Source organism: Periplaneta americana, chromosome 14 (genome assembly GCF_040183065.1).
Source record: "Periplaneta americana isolate PAMFEO1 chromosome 14, P.americana_PAMFEO1_priV1, whole genome shotgun sequence".
Lineage (NCBI taxonomy): Eukaryota > Metazoa > Arthropoda > Insecta > Blattodea > Blattidae > Periplaneta > Periplaneta americana.
The window spans coordinates 25,092,118-25,101,911 of record NC_091130.1 but is presented as its reverse complement, the minus strand read 5'-3'; the positions used below and the strand labels follow the sequence as shown (position 1 = coordinate 25,101,911).

At 35.8% G+C, this 9,794-nt stretch overlaps 1 non-coding gene across 1 annotated transcript; it reads right to left on the bottom strand.

Moving 5' to 3' along the window:
• Nucleotides 1–9,031: 9,031 nt before the first annotated feature.
• On the bottom strand, nucleotides 9,032–9,103 carry TRNAS-GGA (transfer RNA serine (anticodon GGA)). The gene has a single exon. It is a non-coding gene; the product is annotated as a tRNA-Ser (tRNA).
• Between the last annotated feature and the right edge of the window lie 691 nt (nucleotides 9,104–9,794).

Sequence of the window (9,794 nt, the reverse complement as noted above, 5' to 3'; positions counted from 1 at the left end):
TACAAGTATACCAACATCTAGTATTTGATATGTTCGAAATTGGTCATAAGGAAATATTGTAGGACAGAAAGAGGGATACGAAGAGGAATCCTTCTGGAGTTATTTATTATTCTAACAACGAATTATGTTGAAGGATGTTTGTATTCGAGATACTTTTCATATTGATATTCTGGATCTTTTATCATTGTGTTGGCGATTCGCATGAAACAAGCGAATAACTACGTAATGCATGTATAGGAATCACCTGCTCGATCTGTTCAACACCCGGTTGCTTTTGAAATTGTCATTTGTCATGCTACAAAAATTTCATGATAGAGAGCGAAATATTCGATTTTGCTTGAACTGCCCTCTACATAACTTTCGTGTTTACTGAAGCAGGGAAATCATAAAAATTAAGCCGGAAATGGGAATTTTGATTAAATTGAATTTCATGCCCTGATTTGATGGAAAATCGAGTGGCTTCGGTTTAGATGGGGGTATGGGTACGTGTGGGGGTATTATGGGGTTTTATCGTTTTTTTTTTCGAATATTACGAATAAATAGAATATAAATTGATATTCCCTAAACTATAACACGGTCGTGAAAATATATTATAGTGTTCGTTTCTAACAAAGGAACGTTTGAAAGGTGTATGTCGTGGAATACGTGGAGCCATTTGAAAGGTGTATGTCATGGAATACGTGGAGCCATTTGTTAAAACACTTGTAAGTTTTTTTTTTTATTCTAGGCAATGGGTCTAGTAGCGGTGAAGGTTGTAGTTTATAAATGTTCTATTTTGCATCGTTGTATCCAGTGATTAGTACCATTCGATGTACCTATAAATTGGATATTTGTTCGTGATGTTTGTTCCTGTGTATTGGCTTTCTTGCTATGAATAGTAGGATTTGATGCTGCCATATTGTCGAAGACTTGTCTCTACAAACGTTGGCTTTCAATTGCCTATGACATTTCAGTTTTATTAGAATAACGACTACTAGTTAATACGGTTTAACCCCTTTACTCCCACTGTTCCTAAATGGGAACATGCATTATTTACGGCGTAAATGTTTTGAGAGGACCAATAATCATCTTATTTTGTTTCTTATGTGTCAATAAGTAGGAATATATAAGAAACACCAACATTTTTAATAAAAAATAATTTGGGCAATTCTGAAATATTTATATTCCAATCATTGAAAGTGTCTTGGGATCAAATGGGTTAAATAATTTTCAACCGAATAATTTCTACACAATATGGAAATAAACGTAATATTAAATTTGAAGCAATATTGAGCAAATTAATTGTAAGCCTACTAACGTTTATAGGTAGACTGCCGATGTGCTATGGACGTAGATATTGGAGAAATATATTGAGATTTTATGGTAAAACTAGCGCTGAGATAGCTCCGGCGATTTCGGAAGTGAAAGTAGTTGAATTTGTAAATAATATTTTTGTGGAAATGAATTTTAAAAGTTGAGAACTTTTTTAGGTAAATATTTTAAGAAGGAAAAGTCTTCGCAAATGTACGGTAGTAAATTACGTTTGAAATGAGAGGTGCGTCGTAATGGAAGTGGATATGTTGAGGTTTCTAGTGAAGGAAAGGAACGTAGGGATATAAAACACGATGTAATGTGAAGAACGCAAAACTTGTATTATAGTTCATACATACGCTTTTAGAAGACATATAAGGCGGGGACAGGTGGAGCTTGCATAGGGCGATTGACGTATGACAAGTGCGACATGAAGATTTAGGCCTGTTACTGTAATTGTATATTCGACATGTAACGAATTCTTTTTGTCTTTCTCTCTCCCGCTAGCAGTTTGGCAACAGCGCAGTAATGTTGGACGAGTAGTCTATTGACTGAACTCATCAGTCTTCTAAAAACGTATGCCGTGTAACTGAATAACAACAGAAAAATACTGAAGCACAACATATAATAATGAAATAAACTCAGTTTCCATAATGTAACTTAGTTTGTACGTCTGCCAATACGCTAGCCAGTACTGACAACATCACTAAACAAAAGTCACCAGGCTTTGAAAATTCTGCACAGATTCGTATATGCAAAGCATAATAAAAGCCTAAACTACCCTAACCTAACCTAACCTGTTACAGCTTCGTATATGCAAGGCATAGCGTGAGTGCACGCTAACGTGAAACTTTCGTAATGTCACTTCAGTTATATTGGTAAGACAATTGAAAGGTACATAAGCGGAGTAGGAAGGGAAATACCTCAGCGCTAGTTTAACCCCAGATCATATATATCCAGATTGTTCGGTCTTATATGCTTTGACGGTAACAACTTTTGTCAGGTTTACTATGCTGCCATCTAGTTGTTACATAAGGAGTCACGTCATAACTTCCATTTGAATTGCATTAGCGACTGTACTGCCATCTCGTGTTCGTTTACGGTGGACGGGTGCCGGTCCTGGGGTCCGTTTCACAATCCTTACAAATTACAAATTAACAATTTGCAAATAACAAGTAAAAGTTTGCAAATGCTTATAAATTGTGTTTCACAATGCTATTTGTAAAGTCTGATGAACTTTACAAAATCAGCTAAAGAAATTTACAAATACGCATTATTGGTTACAGAATATCGCCAACGACAATTTACAAAAATCGCTAAGGAGCAGAGCTAAAGTCGCTGTATTTTTACTACATTCGATGCATATGTTTATATTTTGTACTAAAATAGATTATTCTAAGCTTGCTGATTCATATTTCACTAACAGAAAATATAAAGTATTGTTTAAAAAAAAGTATTTAGATTTTTATATATTGGCGACAATGGAGTTTCATGTGATGTGATTGGTCGAATATACCCAATACGTATATTACTTAAATGACCAAAGTTAGCACAAAATTCAATCAAATAAGTAAATAACAGATTTGGTCCACGTACAAATATGCAATTGATAAAATAATTACGATGTCTAAACACAAATCAGGTTAATTTTTTGTGTTGATCCATCAGTATCCATTAATGTTGCATTCCTAACCTCTCAAACATTAGTGATCCCATCAGCAGCATAAAAATTCTGTGCTAAAGTAAATAACATTTTGGTGATCAAAAATCTGCCCGAATTTAACTCTTTTAACAACATGAACTACCCTGTGGGCACTTTTGCACACTGATATCTTAGCAATTCCGTGCTTATCTGCTAACCCACGGAACTGACAGCTAGTATACATCCAATGCAAAACAACACAGTTCTCGCTTTGAGGTTAGGGGCTACGGCATCACTTTTCTCTTTTGGATATGATGTCCCATATCTTGTAGGAGAGATTCCAGCGAAACGGGACTCGAAACGACTTTAGAATACCGCGTAAGTAGTGTCGCTATTGCATTATTGAATTATTTATGTTTGGTGCAGGGAACTTCTTTATTAAGTGCGAGTATTTATTAAATGCATTCTTCGTACTGTATATAAATACTCACGCGGTATTCTTAAGTATGGCGCGGGACTCGTTCGAAACCTTTTATTAAATTTATGCAATGATACGAACGTGTTATTAATTCTTTCCCGGATAATTTTACGTATACGTCTTCGTTTGATTAGGCCTAAATTCAATATCTTCGTCTGAGTTATTAGAAGTCCTTAATAACATCAAAACTGCTTTAGTTTAATTCTTAATATTATCCAGTTAATCAAAAATTAATTTAATAAGTATTTCTTTATTGTATTTATTCATAATTTGTTGCAATATCAAACTTTACACATCTCAGAGGTATTGTAGAAAATGTGCTAATTTTACAAGTAAAATTTACACATTTGTAAAATTACTCTTCATTGTGAAACAGAATACTTGTAAAGTGAACAAAATTTAATTTGTAAAGATATGATTTCCTTTGTAAAGTTCAACATTACAAACAATGATTGTGAAACAGAAGTTTACAATTTACAAGTAAAGTTTACAATTTACAAAGATTGTAAACATTGTGAAACAGGCCCCTGGTGGTTGTTCTCTTCAAAGTGCTACCGATTTTAACATAGGAATGAGCTATCTGTTATATATATGATCTAGGGTTTAACCGGGGTGCAGATGGGGAGGGGGACGCATTACCCCCAATAATTTCAAGGAAACCGTCCCTCCTAACATTCCAAGGGGACCAAGGCTGTATATACAGTATTTATATATATTTATTTATTTAATCTGACAGGATTAAGGCCATAAGGTGTTCTCTTCCATCCTACCAGATAGCACACATAAATACAAAAAAAAAAAAAAAAAAAAAGAAAAAAAATACAAACACTGATGCCTATAAGTAATTTTTATTGTTTTTTTCTGCCATTACCAAATCATTTTTATGAATAATAAGTGCTGTGAATGCGCATAGGAACCATATGGAGGTAGAGAGCTCCATGTTTACATAATCTCGGTACTAGAATTAAGTATCCATGCTTCGAACTTCTTCGTCTCCCGATAAAGGTTTGGTATTCAATAAACTTTGACAGGAGGCGAAATTGATCCTGGGGCCGTTTTGAAGTTTTGGGAAGGAGAAAATTATGTCACCACCTGGAACTGAATCCGCATCTAGTTGCTTTGCCATCTGAGCTACCGAACTGTCACGAAATGACTTCTGCAATGTGAAATACATTTTGAATGTAAGAGTGGTGTAGTATGGTAAAGAGTACGGCATTTCTTAACTTTTTTTCGGTTGTTGATTAGTAAACAAGATAAGTATGGCGAGTTTGCACAATAAGCCTAAGGCTGCGGTGTTTGCCTGCGGGCTCTCCTCTAGAAAAAAAAAGTGTAGTGAATAATGACGCCTTTGAATATTTTTATTGTTATTTTTTATAACGTACTAACAAAACGCAGCTGAATTAAACCGTTTTGTTTACAAATTTCGTTTAATCAGACGTTCACTTTCCAGCTCTAAACAATTAGTTTTATTTCGTTTGTTCTATTCCACAGATCCTATATCAGAATTGTAGCTTTGAGATGTGGAACATGTTAAAAGTTATACAAAAATATATAATACATAATAAGCAAATTCATTCTACTTACAAGCATAAACAGTCATCCGTGGAGTAAAGGGTATGAGTATGCAGAAATGTTGCTAATTCTGTTCTGATACCTCTGATAGTCCACACCTGTGGAGTAACGGTCAGCGCGTCTGGCCGCGAAACCAGGTGGCCCGGGTTCGAATCCCGGTCGGGGCAAGTTACCTGGTTGAGGTTTTTTCCGGGGTTTTCCCTCAACCCAATACGAGCAAATGCTGGGTAACTTTCGGTGCTGGACCCCGGACTCATTTCATCGGCATTATCACCTTCATATCATTCAGACGCTAAATAACCTAGATGTTAATACAGCGTCGTAAAATAACCCAATAATAAAAAAAAAAAGATACCTCTGATTGAGGTTCTGGCTGATATGTACAGTAGTGGCAAAAAAAAAAAAAACCGGACCGACCCTTCAGATTTCAGAGCCTTGTTCACCCAGAGCACGATAGACTGGTAACTAAGACTTTAGTGGTTCGAATCCTGCCTGCCTTATTCAAATTTATTTCCAATACTTTTCGATTGCTGGTAAACTTCATGTTCTGGGAATGATAAGTTAATTAAGCAGTAAAATATCGCTGCAATCGAAAAGAATTGGGAATATATTTGAATAAGGAACAAAAAAAAGCTTCCTTCCCAAGCAGGTGGAAACCATGTTACGTGCATATGAGAAAATGGGTTGTAATATGTCTCTCAAAATACACTTTTTACATTCTCATTTAGATTTCTTTCCTCCTAATTTTGGAGCGGTAAGTGATGAGCATGGGGAAAGATTTCATCAAGAAATATCTGAAATGGAAAGGCGATATAAAGGAAGATAATTCAGTATTACTACTACTACTACTACGATGACATCACAGCCCAAAGTCGAGCCTTAGCCTCCTCGATAATTCAGTACACATGCAGACTGTTGTTAGTTCCTTGTAAAATACAGTCCCGGGTCTAGTTATAAACAGAAGTCATCCAGAAAATTATTTTAAATGTAAATTTCGATATTTTTCTCATGATACGCATGAAATATTTTTATTGTTGTTGTGTTTTAAACTATGCAACATAATTTTTGTATCTAGTACACATTTTTCACGTATTATGAGGAATTTTGTATCCCTAGTGTTGTAATTTTATCAGTAGCAGAGGAAAATTAAAAACAAAATAAATTTTATATTACGATGTATACCAAAGTACATATGATATTTCAGTGCAGAAATATCATATGTACTTCGGTACATCGTAATATAAAATGATATGCGAAAAATAATCACTTTATGATTTAAGACGGCGCTTATAACGTCGGATCCCGGCCACTTAGTCACTCATAATGAGTGCACCTCTGCACATGTGTGGACATTGTGCCACTGTCATACATCTATGACGCAGTGCATTAGGAAAGGCCACTAGAGGGAACCCAAGAGGTGGAACTTAAACTGAGAGGATTCGATCTGACATCGGGATGGGTATCCGTTGTGGCTTAGTGGATAGAGCGTCAGCACGGAGAGCTGAAAACCCGGATTCAAATCCCGGTGCCGGAGAGAATTTTTTCTCTGTTCCACTCTTCCATCATCAAAATAAACTTTGCTATAAAAATTTCAATTTATTTTCCTCGGAAAATGGTACGTGATGGGGCAATTTGGATTTAAAATTCAGATTTAGGGCACACATATTAGTAATATTCATCTATTTTTATTTCGGAGCATGATAAAAAGTAAAAATTTGTTGTTCAGTGTGATCAGGCGACGATTTTTTAATAGAATAACATCGTCGGATATCTTTTCGTTTTAATCAGTTGGAATTTTCTAGCGTAAAGGAAAGTTCGACAGTTTTTTTCTTTTGTATGTATGTACAGTATGTATGTATGTATGTATGTATGTATGTATGTATGTATGTATGTATGTATGTATGTATGTATGTATGTATGTATGTATGTATGTATGTATTTATTTATTTATTCACACTGCAATGGGTATATACCCGGTGGCAGTAGTAACTAATTACACTCAATAATGACAGTAATAAACTTAATTAAAAATACAATTAATAATAATACTAATAATTAATACTAACAATAATAATAATAATAATAATAATAATAATAATAATAATAATAATAATAATAATAATAATAATAACAACAACAACAGGGGATATCCTAAATTAAATGAAGCACGATCACTTAAAATAACATTAAAAATAAATCTAATTTGTATCTTAAACCTGAGTTCAAACTAAAACCCACGAGTATGTTATGTTCATATCTGCACAAGTACCTTTCAACATTACACTCATTTCGCTGTCAACTCACTCACTGCACTGGAACTACGACACATTTCACTGATTCTATCCTGATTACACTAACACTTGAAAAACATTTCACTGTTCAAATATTTTGCACTGCCACTATAAACTATAAAGATTCACTGACAGGAACACGTTTCACTTACACAACACACTTCACTGACACAACACACTTCACTGATACAACACTTCAATAACAAAATATCATTTACCCCCTTTAAATACTGTGTATAATTACCGTCTATTAGTAAAGTCCTTAAGCCTATTTTTAAATACATTTTTGGTTGTTGGTAAAGCCTTTAGTAAGTCTGCAGGTAAAGCATTCCAGTCCCTGATAGTACGATTGAGAAAAGAAAACTTTCCAGTGTACGTCCTCTGTCTTCTTGCCCTGTGGCAGTAAGAGTACACCTTTGTATTCTTCTGCAACAAAAGCATTAAATCAATTTAATGACAATAGACTGTCTAGCTAAAAAAAAATCGCTTGTAGAGCAAAGTGTGTCGACTTCACATTATTGCAGTCTGAGCTCCTTGAAGAAAGTTTTACGTCAGTACTACAGGGCAGAAAAAAAGGGGAAGGTTTATTAGATCCTTTTTTTCCCTAAACCTTTGACGAAATACAATCAAAAAGTAGCCTAAAACAAATCAAATCAGATGAAAGCTGTGTCACGATCTGCAATTTAGAGTGAGTTTAATATTGCTGTTTTTTTGCTGAAGTAGTACATAAAATTAAGACCCGTTCTGGAGTCGGCAGGAGTAGAAAGAGAGGTTAGGGAAGGAGGAGGGAGAAAGACTCCTCTCAATAAGCTACAACACTATCATTTCACAGAACCACTCACGATACAAAGAGTAGAGAACATGTTACTTCTTTTTTTTATCTCGCTGGCGAGGGCCTCCTTGATCTGTAATTCCTTTTCTCTCGATGTTCATCAGTTCACTCTTCCTCGATGCTTGCACACCGTTTCAATCGGCTTTTGTTCTCCCGAGCGACGTCTAGTAATCGAAAACACAAATTTGCTTTTACAAACAAGTGTGTGTGTGTCAGTGTGTGCGTGTGTTTCCATTTTGGAGGTGGGATGGAGGGAAGACTGGCGTTTGTTCAAAGGGGCTCCCCCCGTCTTTTGTATAGGTTCAGTTGATCGTCTCGTTTTTGTGTGAAGGGTTAGAAAGGAGAGCAATAGGTTTTAACAGTGAAACAAGCTCAGAACGGAGATACCTTGGCTGAGAGATGAAAGCCTGTACATACACGCTACTGTACAATGCAGCTTCGTCTATTATTTTTTTTTACTTGTTTTTCACTTTCGTATTCTCGCAGTTCTGATTTCTACTTCATTTACGGACATTTTTTTTTCTTCAGCTCTAATCAATATATAATTTATTTCCAAGAAATAGTCTGCCCAGGCATCCTGGGTTGCCAAAAACACATATAAGCATTGGCGGCTCGTGCCTTTCTTGGATGGGTGTTCACAAAAAAATATGAATAATGAACACACATATATTCTCGTATAGCTGAGTCACAGACAGATATAAACGAGTTCTAATATGCATGCACCAAACCTACGCATTTAAAACCAACCTACCTGCAGCGGTCTTTGAGGGCTGTCCTTCCTTAAGGAGATTCAAGAATAATTTAAAAAGTTGTATATAAAGTGAAAATTAAAATTAAGGTGACATTCAACATTTAATTTTTTTAAGGTTACATATATTTATCTAGGATGACGATGATGAGAGAGAGATGGAACGGAGAAAAATTCTCTCCGGCGCCGGGATTTGAACCCGGGTTTTCAGCTCTCCGTGCTGATGCTTTAACCACTAAGCCACGCCGGATACAATCCCGACACCGTTGAGAATCGTCTCAGATTAAGCTCCATCTCTTGGGTTCCCTCTAGTGGCCGCCCTCTGCACTACGTCATAGATGTCTATGCACGCAGGACCGAAGTCCATACATGTGTAGAGGTGCACTCAGATGAGTGACTGGTTGGCCGGGGTCCGACGGTATGGGCGCCGGGTTCAAATCCCGGCGCCGGAGAGAATTTTTCTCCGTTCCATCTCTCTCTCATCATCTGAGAAAGCAGAATATCTGCATGGAAATATCATATGTACTTCGGTACATCAAAATAAACTAGGATGACGAGTTTACTTCCTTGGTTTGAATTGTAAATTATTTAAAACTAGCGTGTAAGAGGGCCTTAGACTAGAAATGTTTAGTTTAAATGTAGTTCTGTTTATAAGTATGCATAAGGATGTAATTATTTGACTTATTTGAACTGTTGTATCAGTGAAGCGAGGTGAGTCAGTGAAGTTATGGTTTTACAGTGCAGTGGACAGTTCCGATCAGTGATAATTTATAGCGTCAATGAAATGTGTTCTATAGTGTCAGTGAAATGAGTTACAGAGTGTCAGTGAAATGTGTGCTAAAGTGTCAGTTAAATGCGTCATAGTGCCAGTACAGGGAATGAGATGAGAGTAAAGTGAAATACTATTGAAACTTATGTAGAACCTATAGATAATTATGTAG